This window comes from Taeniopygia guttata, chromosome 21, assembly GCF_048771995.1.
Source record: "Taeniopygia guttata chromosome 21, bTaeGut7.mat, whole genome shotgun sequence".
NCBI lineage: Eukaryota > Metazoa > Chordata > Aves > Passeriformes > Estrildidae > Taeniopygia > Taeniopygia guttata.
Window position 1 is genome coordinate 5,757,216 of NC_133046.1, and position 13,678 is coordinate 5,770,893.

General features: G+C 51.5%; 1 protein-coding gene across 3 annotated transcripts in view; it reads right to left on the reverse strand.

Moving 5' to 3' along the window:
* FBXO42 (F-box protein 42) overlaps positions 1-11,010 on the reverse strand; it is a 48,842-nt gene extending 37,832 nt beyond the window's left edge. For 2 of the 3 annotated variants that reach the window (XM_072917311.1, XM_030289216.4), the window contains exon 1: positions 10,880-11,010. The gene's annotated coding sequence lies outside the window, so the exon portion shown is untranslated. The remainder of the gene's footprint in view (positions 1-10,879) is intronic. The other variant, XM_030289213.4, reaches the window with a different exon arrangement.
* Between the last annotated feature and the right edge of the window lie 2,668 nt (positions 11,011-13,678).

Genomic DNA, 13,678 nt, shown 5'->3' on the forward strand with positions numbered 1-13,678 from the left:
CCTAAATTCCATCTGCAAGGTTGAAAACTCCACCATTTCTCTGTTAACACAACCTCCCTGTGATGGTTTTGCCTGTTAGAACAGCGGGCTTTGGGAAAAAATTCCAAATCACATCATTTTTACTGCTGCCCAGTGTCCTGGAACAGCACCACTGCAGCTGAATTTTGGTTGATATTTCTTATAACAGATGCCAGGAATTCCTCCCAGACCAGTGATTTTGCTATTCCAGATTTCTGCTTGGCTTTTTCTGAGATTTCAGTTAAAAAATAAGCAACAGTGTGACATTACACAGCAGGATTTATTGCACAAACAGCACAGCAACCTACAAATAAATCCTGCTGAATCTGTTTTCCCACAAAATGAATGCACTGAAAACCAGAATGAAAATGTTGGGGGTTATCCTGGATTTATTGGCAGAATACAAATCAGGGAGATGCTGTTTGAGGGACTTTTTGGTGTGGAGTTCACAGAAAAAGGGGAAGCAGCGGAGTTTAATGACACCACACTTGAGGTGTATGTAGGGAAATCCTCATTATTGTTATTATTATTATTACAAAACCTCATAAATTATTCCAAAGCTTTAAAAAATTCTTAATAAATATGAAATAATATGCAGGAAATTTATAATGGAACCATGAGGTAAACATTTCAACTGCCCCAAAAATCCAGCCTTGTCCTGCTCACACCAAAAACAAGTCTTAAAAAGACAATTCCTGTGAGTTCTGTATTTCCCTTTCCACACCAAAAAAGACAATCTTTAAATATCCCTGCAGAAAGCCATGAAAAAATCCAAAATCTCCACCATCCCCCAACCCCTCCATTTGTTATGGATGTATGGATTTGGAGGATTTCCAAGGTTTTGGACAATATTATTACCCTTAAAAGAGTTGGATTTTTTTCAAACCTGCCAAAATCTGCCTTGCCAAGCCCTGGCAGCTGAGGAGCTGCTCGGGTTCAATAATGGGCTGCTCCCTTTTCCCGTGTTCCCGAAATCCCCTAAATTTTGTAGGAAATGAGGAGGATTTCGGGCTCACACACTCCCTCTGCCGGCCCTCGCCAAGCCCTGAATTCCAGTTATCCTCACATCAGCTTTTCCCAGCAAACAAATCCTGCTCCATGTGCAAACTGAACTCCCCGTGAGTCCCAAAACCCAGAATAACCCCTAACCGAGCAAACAGAATTCTTTGGGGCTGGAAAATTGAGTTTTTTTCCAAGGAAAAGGGCAGCTGCTCCTCCTGGTGTAACATTTGCTGTAGGAGGATGAACTTCACAGGATAAAAACATCTATCCAAACCTGCTCAGGATGATTAATTGGTAAGAATTCCCATTTGGGAACACTGAGCAAATCCACACTGGGAGATCCTGGGAATTGCTGTCACCAGGAGAGCACAGAAGCTCCTGGACAAGCTTTTGGAAAGTTGTGGAGAATTGTCTGGAGGACAGCCTGTGAGAATGTCACAGCGTTCCCCGAGTCCTACAACACCTGAAACCTCCCAAAGTCACCAAAATTGGTTCATCTGCACAAATGGAAGGAACTTATAATGGAACCACGAGGAAAACACGGCTACTGACCCAAATTTCTCCTCAGCTGAAAAACCAGCCTGAAAACACAACTCCTGCAAGTTCTGGATTTCCATCCAGCCCAATGCCCAGCTCCAACTGCCCAAGCAGAAGAACCAAATGAAAAACGTGGAGATATCTTAGGAAAGGGTTTGTTAACAAAACACCCAAACACACTGGATGCCTTCATTCCCAATTTTCTGACAGGCTGTGCTGGGGGCTTGTAGAATTACTTTAAGTCCAATTTCTGCAGAGCACACCGAGGGATGCCCAGGGCACCTCCCAGTGCCATTCCCAGGGAAGCCACAGTCCCCAGGTGTCCCACAGGAAAGGTGAGTGCCAGAGCTTCCTTGGCTGGGAGAGCCCTGGAGATCACCCACCTCCTGCAGCTCACAGGCAGCTGGGGAGCAGGAAAATGGCATTTCCTACCCTGCTGAGCATGGCAGCATCAGGCCTCTTCCTCTGGGATTTGGAGCTCTCTTGCCTTTGCTGAGGGTGCTCCCAGTCCCTTTCCAATCTTATGGAACTTGGGGGAATTGAGGATTGCAGAATCATGGGATGGTTTGAGTCGGCAGAGAACTTAAAGCACATCTTGTTCCACAGTCAGGGACACCTTCCACTGTCCCAGGCTGCTCCAAGCCCTGTCCAGCCTGGCCTTGGGCACTGCCAGGGATCCAGGGGCACCCACAGCTTCCCTGGGCACCTGTGCCAGGGCCTGCCCACCCTCACAGGGAAGGATTTATCCCAATGTCCCACCTGAACCCACTGGATCCTAGAGCAGGATCCTTGAGACCTTCTTGCCCCTGTTGAACCAGGCAGAGGAGGGCAGCAGGATCAGGAATCAATGAGAGGGAAAGCAAAGGCTCTAAGCCTTGTTTCCAGAAATCCATCAATGGCTGGACTCCCTTCAGAAACCAGCAGCACTTCCAGAGGCTGGGAACAACCAGGATTCACACCTCCCTCTGTGCTGTGCACAGAACCCAGGCAATCTTGGGTGGGATAACCAGGCAGGATTCCGGTGTCCAACACTGCTGCAAACTCAGGTTGGATGTTTCGCACTGGGAACGAAGGATGGAGTCTCAGGAAAATGAAGTCCAGCACAGCCAGGCCAAGGTCAGGGATTTTCCTGCTGTGGGTGCTCATGCTCCAGCCTCTACTCCTCCATCGTGACGTGGTCTTTGGCAGCACTCACACATCCATCCCAGAATCATGGAATTGGTAAGGCTGGGAAAACCCTACACGATCACCGAGTCCACTGCTCCCCCAGCACTGCTGTGTCCCCACCAAACCCTGTCCCCAGGTGCCACATCCTGGGACCAGCCAGGGCCATCAGCCTCTTGCCCACCTGGGCATACCTGGCTCATGTCCGGCTCAGGACAGTGGCATATGAGGAGTTTGGGGGGAGTAACAATTTTATTTTTGCAGTAAACAAAGCTATTCTTCAGCCCAGATTCACCAACTACACCTTTCCTCTCCCCACAAAAACACACAAGTTATGAACAGTCCTGTCCTAGGTTATAATATTGGGGTGTATTCCATTACCACCTCGAGCTGCAATCCCCTCTTCCAAGAGGAACAGCTTAGACCTTCTCTACACTGAACCTCCAGAGGGAAACGACATCAGTCTACAGGAGAACTGCTTGGACAGAACCATATCTGCTACCACCACCCCAACCAGCAAGTGTCAGGTTCTATCTCTGACTCTGTCAGTGGTTCCTGTTATACTGTTATATGTATTCAGTTCTTTGTTCCCTTTTTCCTAATAAATTGTATTTCTGACTTAAAGCCTCTCACTAGTTTGACTTCTTCAAACCAGGACAAGCCCCCAGACCTTGCACCCAAAGCAAAGATGAGCTCAAGGCTACTGACTTTCAAGCCATAAAAAGAGAAAATATATACTGGAAAAAACCCATTTTATTGCAGCCTGGCTGGCCAAGGTTTGATTGGAATCGATGCCCAGGGCTTTCAGACGTGCTGCTGACTTGGCAGTGACGCTGATGCAATGTTTTTGTGAGCAAGCAGGACACCAGGACATGCACCACCACCACCTCCACGTGGATATCAGCAGGGATGAGCACCCCAAACTGCCCTCCCCTCCTGATCTGAACTCCGGGGACACAGCAGTGTGTCAGACACACCCCAGTGGTGCTTTAGGGATGCTCACTGGCTGTGTCTCACACCAAACCTGTCTGTGCTCCCCCTCCACGCCCAGCCCTGCCATTCCCGAGGTGAGGCCTTTGATGGAAGCTCCCAAGCAGGGATTAACCATCCCCAGCAGTGCCCAGGAGCAGGGCTGGATCTCACACAGGGGGTTTAATGGCAGATCTGTTTGCTAAACACAGCAAAACAATATGGAAGGTATTTTCCCTCTCTCAGGTGGAACAAAGGAGTTTCATCACAGACAGACACCTGGTCTGGCCACAGAGACACAACCTGAAATGCCTGGAACATTCCACATTCCACAGCTAACCCCATTTTGCAAGTAAAGGAACAAAAGCCACAAGAAGCTGGGGTTAAGAGCAGCACTAGGATTCAGGGAGCAGAGATTTGCAGCTCCCTGTCCCGAGCTGCTGCTTCTCCAGAGTTCAGAGGGATGTGCAGACAGCTGGAAACAGAAAGGATTTGACAATAAACATGGGAAGGGACTTTTCACCAGAGCCTGGGGTGCCAGGACAATGGGGAATAGCTTCCCACTGAGAGACAGGAGGTTCAGATGGGATAGGGGGAAGAAATCCTTCCTTGGGAGGGTGGGCAGGCCCAGGCCCAGGCTGCCCAGAGCAGCTGTGGCTGCCCCTGGATCCCTGGAGGTATCCAAGGCCAGGCTGGACAGGGCTTGGAGCCACCTGGGATAGTGGGAGGTGTCCCTGCCCATGGCAGGGGTGGCACTGGGTGGGCTTTAAGGTCCCTCCCAACCCAAACCGTTCCATGATTCTTTGCTGCCCTAATCAAAACCTCAAAAGGTGATAGGAAGTGTGATATTCCTGAAAAACAAAGTGTGATATTCCTGAAAAGCAAACAGTGTGTCTTGACCCCCACAGAGGTGCTGGAGTGTGTGCAGTCCAAAGGTGCTGGAATTCATGGCTGAAAATGTGAAAATGTGAATTAGGAAGGGCAGACACCCACCTGCCCCTGCAAATTTCAGACTGTGGAGCTCACACTGTGCTGTGCAATGGGGATGGAGAGAATCTACAAGCATAAAGGTCCACGGTGATGTTGGCGTGGGCAAAGGGCAGTGCCAGAGGCTGGGAAAGAGGGAAACATTGGCTTCACCACAGGACTGACCTTGCAGCATCCCAATTCCTTGCTCAGAAGCCCGGGGAGCCAGCGTGAGCTTGGTGCTTTTCAGGCAGTCAGCATCCCTGGGATTCCCTGTCAGTGGAGCTGGGAGCTGCTCTCCTGGAGCTCCACTCCTGCTGAACACACTGCACAGAACCAGGGAACGTCCTGAGCTGGAAGGGACCCACCAGGATCAGAGTCCAACCCCTGGCCCTGCACACACACCCCAACAATCCCAGCCTGTCCAAAGGCTCCTGGAGCTCTCGGGGCCGGGACCATTCCCTGGGCAGTGCCCAGCACCCTCTGGGGAAGAACCTTTCCTGATCTCCAGCCCAAACCCCCCTGGCCCAGCTCCAGCCCTTCCCTGGGTCCTGTCTCTGAACACAGAGAGCAGAAATCAGAGCTTCCCCTCCACATTTCCCCCCCAAAACCAGCACCTCAGTGGGGGAAAATCTCAACCAGTTCCCAGCAAACAGCAGGCAATGAGCAACAGAGGATTGCCTGAAATTTTTGAGGGGGTAGAGCAGATGGGAAGGGATGGGTCTGAGGTGCAGACCAGCCCTGGGTGGTGGCAGTGCAACCCTGTTATTACAGAACTGGAAAGATTGCTCTGCATGCCCTTGGAGCCCAGGCTTGAAAGGTGGGAGAAACAGGACTAAATCCACAGGGAATCTGGGCACAGAGAGGTTGAGGGGCTGGGAACAGTACCCACAAACCACCATGCAAACCCCTACCACAACTGAGCCTGGACCAGAAAACACAACCCAGGGATTCCATTTGGAACAGATTTCCTGAGTCTGACCCACCCAACGGGCTGCAGGAGATTTGCTGCAGTTTCCACTGATTTGAGCAGAATAAATAAGAGCATTTGTTCTTGTTTTGTACAGGATTTTCTTATTCCTCTGCTAATTGGAAAGGCAAAGCATGGAGAAGCAGAAGCACTGGATATTGGGGATGAGGAAATCAGGAGCTATCCTGCCATCCTTTGTGCCACGCCACAAGCATGGGTTTTTAGGGAGGCTTAAACATCAAATACTAAGAAAGACACGACAAAAAACCACAGTCAAATCCATATTATGTTCATCAGCAAACAAAAATTCAGGGAAATTGTGCAAGTTTCAAGTTCATCTGGGCCATTAATGACAAAATGAGCTCCCCAGTATGTTCCTTTGTTACCATCCTGTCACCACAACAATCACCATTAACCCTCTCCATTCCGAGCAGGAGAAGGGGGCAAATCCCTGGAACCCCGGGATCTCAAAGCATCCAGGAGTCCTGCTCGGAGCAGGCTACAGCATCCCCTGTGCCCAACGAGTCTGTGTCTGCAGAAACCCAAAAGCCTGGGAGCTTTCAGGAATTCCCAGCAGCTGTTGAGACTGGGAAAGGAAACGCCTGGCCCAAAACCAGCTCTGGGAAGAGCAGCAGAGATTAAATGGAATTCCTGCGTTCAGAGGAACTGAATGCAGGAATTCCACAGTGGTGCTGCTTCCGAGGGAGCTGCACCTGGGTCTCTCCTTCCAGGTGTTTTGGGCAGCTGGCAAAAGGCTCTGGTGTGTATCCAGCAGCCAGAGATTCCCACAGCCAGCCCCTTCCCTGGAAGCTCAGTGTGTGGATAACAGCACCCAAAGGGTTCATGAGTCTCTTTTAAAGCACAAATAAATCACACTGCACGCTCTCCAGAGTGACAAAAAAACCAGCTGGAATGATTAATCCATGTCCCAGATTCCCTCATGTGAGAAGTTTGGGGATGGACAGTTCTTCCTGCAGACACCCTGACTTCACAGTGAGATTCTGACATTTCCGAGCTGCTTTTCATCCAGAAAACCCCAAATCACTCCTCAAACCAGAGATCTTTCTACCGAGAAAACCCCAAATCATTCCTCAAACCAGAGATTAACTTCTGCCCACTGAAACCTAATGGGAGTCAAAATCATGGAATGGTTTGGGTTAGAAAGGACCTTAAAGCTCATCCCATTCCCTGCCATGCACAGGGACACCTTCTAGACTTACTCCAAGCCCCATCCAACCTGGCCTGGAAAGAGAAGCTCCAAATAAATAAAAGCAGCTCTGCCAACTTACCTTAAGCCTCCAAAACCCCAAATTATGATAAAACTGGCACAGGTACAAGACAAAATGAGGCAGAGAATTGCTTCCAAAGGAGTCTGGAACCCAGGGAGAGATGCAATGCATCGGAATTGCCAATTGCTGGTGCCTGAACCGCATCCACGTTTCCCATGGGGGGAAAAAAGAGGATCCTCAGTCACAGATGTTGCAGTGGGAGTTCAGCAAGCGAAGATAAATATTTAAAGATTGCCATAGAAATGGGGGAGAGAACACAGTCCAGAGCAGCTCCTGAAACAGCTAATTCCTGACGGGAAGAGCCCTGATTCCTGCAGGTTGCTCGACATGAGCCACGGTTTTCACGTGGATGTGTCACCCCTGCTCTGCTTTGATCCAGCAACACAGGCGAGTTCAAAAGGAATTCTGACCTGGATTTCCCAACTCCATCACAAGCTGTGCTGGCTGCTCCTGGCAGCACAGCCTGGATGCTGCTGGGGACAGCCCGAGGAGATGCCAGCAGCACCACTCAGGGCAGGAAATGTGCTCTGGAGGGAGCCCCTACCTGGAGAAGCACCCCTGGAGCACATCAGCACTTCCCAGAGGCCTCTTCCCAGCTTTTAGCTGGATTTGGGCCAAACCTGAGCCTGGCTCCAGCTCCAACACCTTCCTTCAGTCCTCACAGCCACCTCCAGGTGATGCTGCCTTTCCCATGTCAAAGCCCAAAGCCTACCCACCTCCAGCCTTAGGAAAATCCAGTCTGGATGTTTTTCAACAAAGCCTGCCCTGTCGGAACACAGAGGGAAAAATCACTTCCCTTGGAGGCGCAGCTCTGTTTACACAGAGAGTGGGAAGCTTTTCCAGCAGCCCTCACTCACATCCTGTGGAAGTGGCTGGGATGGAAGCAGGCTGTGTCTAAACCCAGCACCTCCTGGAAGCCCTGGGAACAGAACTCCATGGATCTGGGAATGCACAGCCAGGCCATTCCTGAGCTGGGAATGCACAGCCAGACCAACCCCAAACTGGAAATGCACAGCCAGACCATCCCTGAGCTGGGAATGCACAGCCAGACCATCCCTGAGCTGGGAATGCACAGCCAGACCGTTCCTGAGCTGGGAATGCACAGCCAGACCAACCCTGAGCTGGGAATGCACAGCCAGACCATCCCCGAGCTAGAAAGGCACAGCCACATCATTCCCAAGCTGGGAATGCACAACCACACCATTCCTGAGCTGGGAATGCACAGCCACTCCATTTCCAAGCTGGGAATGCACAGCCACATCATCCCTGAGCTGGGAATGCACAGCCACACCATCCCCGCGCTCCCACTCCAAACCTGTCACTCCTGGCAGATGTGCAGACTGCTGCATGCATTGCATTTCCTGGGATTAAGGACGGGATGAGGAGCACATCCCAACACCTCTGCAGAAGGTGCCCGGCGCAGTGGCTGCAATCCCCAAATCACAGGTCACCCACGTTCAGCAGTGGGAATGAACCAACCCCACCTTCATTCCAAGCCCAGGCAGGGCAGGAGCACGTGTACTGCAGGCAAGCTCCCCTCAGGGCTGCACTGGCAGCCAAACTCTGGGAAAAACGGAGTCCCGGGGAATAAAGGCTGGAGGAAACTCCAGTTAAAACTGAAAATCATACATGCTGCCTGTTGATAAAATGATTAAATTGTCCAGAGCCTTTCTGAGTCCAAGAGTTTCACCTGCCACCCTGGAAAAGCAATGCTGCCTGGGTGGAGTCACCTGTCAGGGAACACAGCAGGAAAAACACACACAAACATCCCAGCCATGCCAAAACAACCACGGGATGTGGCGCTGCCGCCGCCCGAGCACCGAGACACGGAACTCCTACAGAACAGCGTGGAGCCCAACACCAGGAACAGCACCTGAGCAAGGCAGGCACCACCCTGCCCTGCAAAAAGTGTCCACACCACCCCAAGCTGAGAATGTACAGCCAGATCATTCCTGAGCTGGGAATGCACAGCCAGACCATTCCCGAGCTGGGAATGTACAACCAGAACATCCCTGAGCTGGGAATGTACAGCCAGACCATTCCCGAGATGGGAATGCACAGCCAGACCATCCATGAACTGGGAATGCACAGCCAGACCATCCCCAAGCTGGGAATGCACAGCCAGACCATTCCTGAGCGGGGAATGCACAGCCAGACCATCCCTAAGTTGGGAATGCACAGGATTGGAGGGACCTGGTTTAGGTGAAAGTGCCCCTGCCCGTGGCAGGGATGGTCTGCAAAGCCCTTCCAACCCAAACCCTTCTGGATTCTATGAAACAGCTGCAATTCTGCCCAAGATTTTGTTATTTTCTCTCCTACTTGTGACATCAAGGAAACACCAAGCCTAGGGGGACATAACCTGAGGGGAAAATCCCGGTTTTCAGCCTTTCTTTGGCATCAGCATAAGGAAAAGGAAGGAGAGATGGTGGTGGGAACACTCAGGGCTGTGGGAATGAGGAAACCTCTCACTCTGGCACTTGCTCTCCAGAAAGGCCAAGCCCCGGCTGCGGGGCTATGTCGCGATATAAAGCACTGTGTCAGGAATTCCACGGGAATTCACCGCAATTCCCGACCCTTCCAGCCACGGGGAGGAGTTCCAGCTGCTGACCTGAGCCGGCTCCCAGGGATGATTAAAGCCAGCCGAGCACAAACCACATTCCCGGCGATCCCGGGGTTATCTCCCATTCCCGACTCCCCTTTTGTTCCCGCTCCGAGCATTCCCTGGAGACACCCCGGCCCTGCTCCCGCTCCTCCTGAGAGATTCCCGGCCCCGGTGACCGGGAAAGGCGAGTGGAAAAGCCGAGAGGCTGCGAAGGATGAGCTAATGCAGCTCCTGCAGCGCTGCTCAGCCCAGCCCAGCCCCGCCGTGACAAGCACACCGCCCCAAATCAATCCCCAACCACGCTCCCAAAGCCCCGAGCGGCGGAGACAATGGGGAGCGACACCCCAAATTCGCCGGGAATGTGGTTTGTGCTCGGCTGGCTGGGGACCGAGCCTCACCTTTGTTTCCACACAACGCGAGCTGAGGTTTTGGGGGCACCCCCAGCCACGTCTGATCCCCCTCTAAAAACTATATTTGCCCCCAAAAAGCCATATCCCCCCCACCCCCCAGCTGTTTCCTCCCCGACGAGCCAAGCTCTGTCCCTAAAAGCAGAATTTCTCCCCAAAAAAAGCCATTTTCCCCCATCACCAGCACTGCCAGCCTGTGCCTTGGCACTGCCCCATGCCAGCACTGAATTTTGGGGTAACGGGGCTTTTAGGGGGAAAATTCAGCTTTTTTTTTTTTTTTTTTTTTTTTTTTTTTTTTTTTTGGGGGGGGGCGGATATGGCTTTTTTGGGGGAAGGATGGAATTTGGGGGACAAACCTGGCTTTTAGAAGGGAAACATGGCATTTGAGGCAAAACATGGCTTTTAAAGAGGAAAATAGAGGTCTTAGGTGAGAAACGTGGCTCTTTTGGGGGAAACGCGAGGTTTTCTGGGGAAGCACGGCTTTTAGGGAGAGCATATGGCTTTTCTGGGGAAACAGGAGGTTTTTGGGGAAATGTCCTTTTTGGGGGAAACATATATTTTAGGGAGGAAGCACAGCATATTGTGGAAGAAACATTGCTTTCGGGAGGGGGGGAAGCTTGGCTTTTTGGGAAGGAAACACGGCTTTCAGCGGGGAAATACGGCTTTTTTAAAGGGCAACACGATTTTCAGGGGGGCAGGCTTCGCTTTCTCCCCGCCCTGAGGCTGCCAGAGCTGGGAAGGGGCTTCCCCCTCCCAGAAGGGGCTACAGCCCCCCGTGGGCTCTGCCTCCTGCAGCCACCCCCAAAACGCTGTGAGGGCACAGGGGCTCCCCCCACCCTCCACCCTCAAATGTGCTCCCCTCCACACCAGGCCTGTCCCGCCCCGAGGGGCCCGCTCCCCGGGGAAGGGGGGAAGGGGCTCTCCCGGGGAAGGCAAACCGCGGGGCCGCTCTCACCTGCCGCCGGGCCGGGCCGGGCCCTCAGGGCCCTCAGGGCTGAGGGCGGCGGGGCCGCTGCGTCGCCCCGGTGACGGCTCCGACCGGCGCCGCCATCTTCCCTCCCCGCCCTCCCGCCGCTGCCCCGGCCGCGCACTGCGCAGGCGCGGGGCCGCCCCCCACACGTGTGTGTGGGGGTGTCGTTATGGTGCCGCCATGATGGGAAGGTCAAGTCTTCGCTTTGGCGGCGCAGCGCGGGGAGCGCCATGTTTGGCTGGTTCCCGCCGCCATGTTGGGACGGTCTTAGCGCCGTGGTGGGCGAGGCGGGCGGGCGAGGCCGCCATGTTGGGGAGGTCGGCGCTGAGGCGGCGGTGCCGGGGCGGGTCCCGCTCCTTGTGCTGTTCCTTGTCCCGTTCCTGTCTCGCTTTCTCCCGGTGTCCCGCCCTCATCCGCAGCCCCGGGACGCGCGGCTGGGCCGCGGGGACCCGCTCTGCCCGCAGGCAGCCCCGCCGTGTCCCTGCGTGCCCCTCAGAGGCGGGGAGCGCCTGAGGGCTCGGCAGGGAGGCGGGATGTGGCTGTGCCCTCAGGGCTGCCCGTCTCCCCACGGAGGTGAGGAAGGGAGGGAGCGGAGCCCATTCCATGGGGGAGCAGCTCTGTGCAGGGCTGGGATAACTCGGGAAGAGCCGAGGGATGTCCCTGTGCAGGGCTGGGATAACCTGGGCACACACCTGCGGTTTGTCCCCTGTGGGAATCCAGAGCTTCCCTCTGGCTGCCCTGGCAGGGGTCAGAACCCCCCTGGACAGAGCCCCCAGAGACACTGTCTGTGATCTCTGCCCATGGAAAAGAGTTTTCAATCTTACAGGGTGAATTACCAGCTCTGAGTGTTTGATATAAGCAATAATAAAGTGTGGCACGGGTGCAAAAGTAAAATTTTAGGATTCTAGATGAGGGGTTCAAAGGGGACAAGATGGAGGAAATTGGATGTGTCTTGTCCTTTTTCTCCTTCTTCATGCCCTCCATGTTTCACTGTGGTGTTGGCATTTTTCTGTTGGTTCAGGCTGGGGACACACTGTTCAATGTAGGTGACAGATATTGGCACGTTATTGTAAATCCAGCACAGGTAGTTTGTGGTATTTAATGTTTGTACCATCCCACTGAGGGCAGAGCCCCACACGCTGCCCTGCAGGACAGAGCTGCGGCAGGGCAGCAGAACATGTTAGAGATAAGCAAGAATAAACAGCCTTAAAAACCAACACAGACAAATTATAGCTTCTTCTTTAGCAACGGGACAAAAAACCAGAGACTTCCTACAATCTCAGAATCATCAATACCACAAATTCCAACGTCCCCCTCCAGGTGAGCCCCCTTGGGGTGTGACAAAGCCATCAGAGACTCAGGGTCGGGGCAGACCGCAGGATTTGTTTTAGCTGGAGGATTATTGGGATATTTTTAGGAGTCCAGTCGCCATCTGCCGGCAAACTCTGGCACTTGGGTGGGAATTTGGGGAAAAATTCCGGATTTTAGGGCAGGTTCTCTGACTCCCCGTGTGAACATTGTGGGGTTTTTAGGATGCTGAAGGGGCAGTTAATTTTTGAGCGAGGAAAAGGAAAAGCAAATCCCACCCCAAAAACCTTTGTGTGGCTCAGAGCTCAAAGGACAACATCGGAGTGGTGAATATCTTGGATATAAATGAGAAAGGTTTGAGAAATTATGGGGGTTTGGGGAATTTTGGATTTTTCTGAAGGCTGGAGATGATCCTTGTGCTCCGTAAGAGCAGCTTTGGGCTTAAATGAAGAGACACAAATTGGATGAAAGGACACACGGACAACTGGATGTCTGCAGGAGGGATCAGAGGCTGGATTAGTGGCTGAAATAGCCTAAATTTGGGGAGAGATTTGTCCAATAACCAGAAATTAGGGGAAAACGCCTCAAAATTAAGAGAAAAAACCCTAAAACTAAGAGAAGAGACCCAAAAATTTAAGAGAAAACAAAACTATAGAAAAACAAACAAACAAAAAAGCCCCCAAAATTAAGAGAAAGCACACCAAAATCAAGGAAAATCACCTAAAAATTAAGGGTAAACGCCTCAAAATTGTGGGAAAACACACCAAAATTAAGGGGAAGGCCCCAAAATTAAGAGAAAGCACACCAAAATCAAGGAAAATCATCAAATCACCTAAAAATTAAGGGGAATCTCCTCAAAATTGTGGGAAAACACACCAAAATTAAGGGAAAGGCCCCAAAATTAAGAGAAAGCACACCAAAATCAAGAAAAAAAAAAATCACCAAATCACCTAAAAATTAAGGGAAATCTCCTCAAAAGTGTGGAAAAACACACCAAAATTAAGGGAAAGGCCCCAAAATTAAGAGAAAGCACAACAAAATCAAGAAAAAAAATCACCAAATCACCTAAAAATTAAGGGAAATCTCCTCAAAATTGTGGGAAAACACACCAAAATTAAGGGAAAGGCCCCAAAATTAAGAGAAAGAACACCAAAATCGAGGAAAATCACCAAATCATCCCAAAATGAAGGGAAATTCCCTCAAAATTGTGGGAAAACACACCAAAATTAAGGGAAAGGCCCCAAAATTAAGAGAAAGCACACCAAAATCAAGGAAAATCACCAAATTACCTAAAAATTAAGGGAAAACGCCTCAAAATTGTGGGAAAACACACCAAAATTAAGGGGAAGGCCCCAAGATTAAGAGAAAGCACACCAAAATCAAGGAAAATCACCTAAAAAATTAAGGGAAATCTCCTCAAAATTGTGGGAAAACACACCAAAATTAAGGGAAAGGCCCCAAAATTAAGAAAAAGCA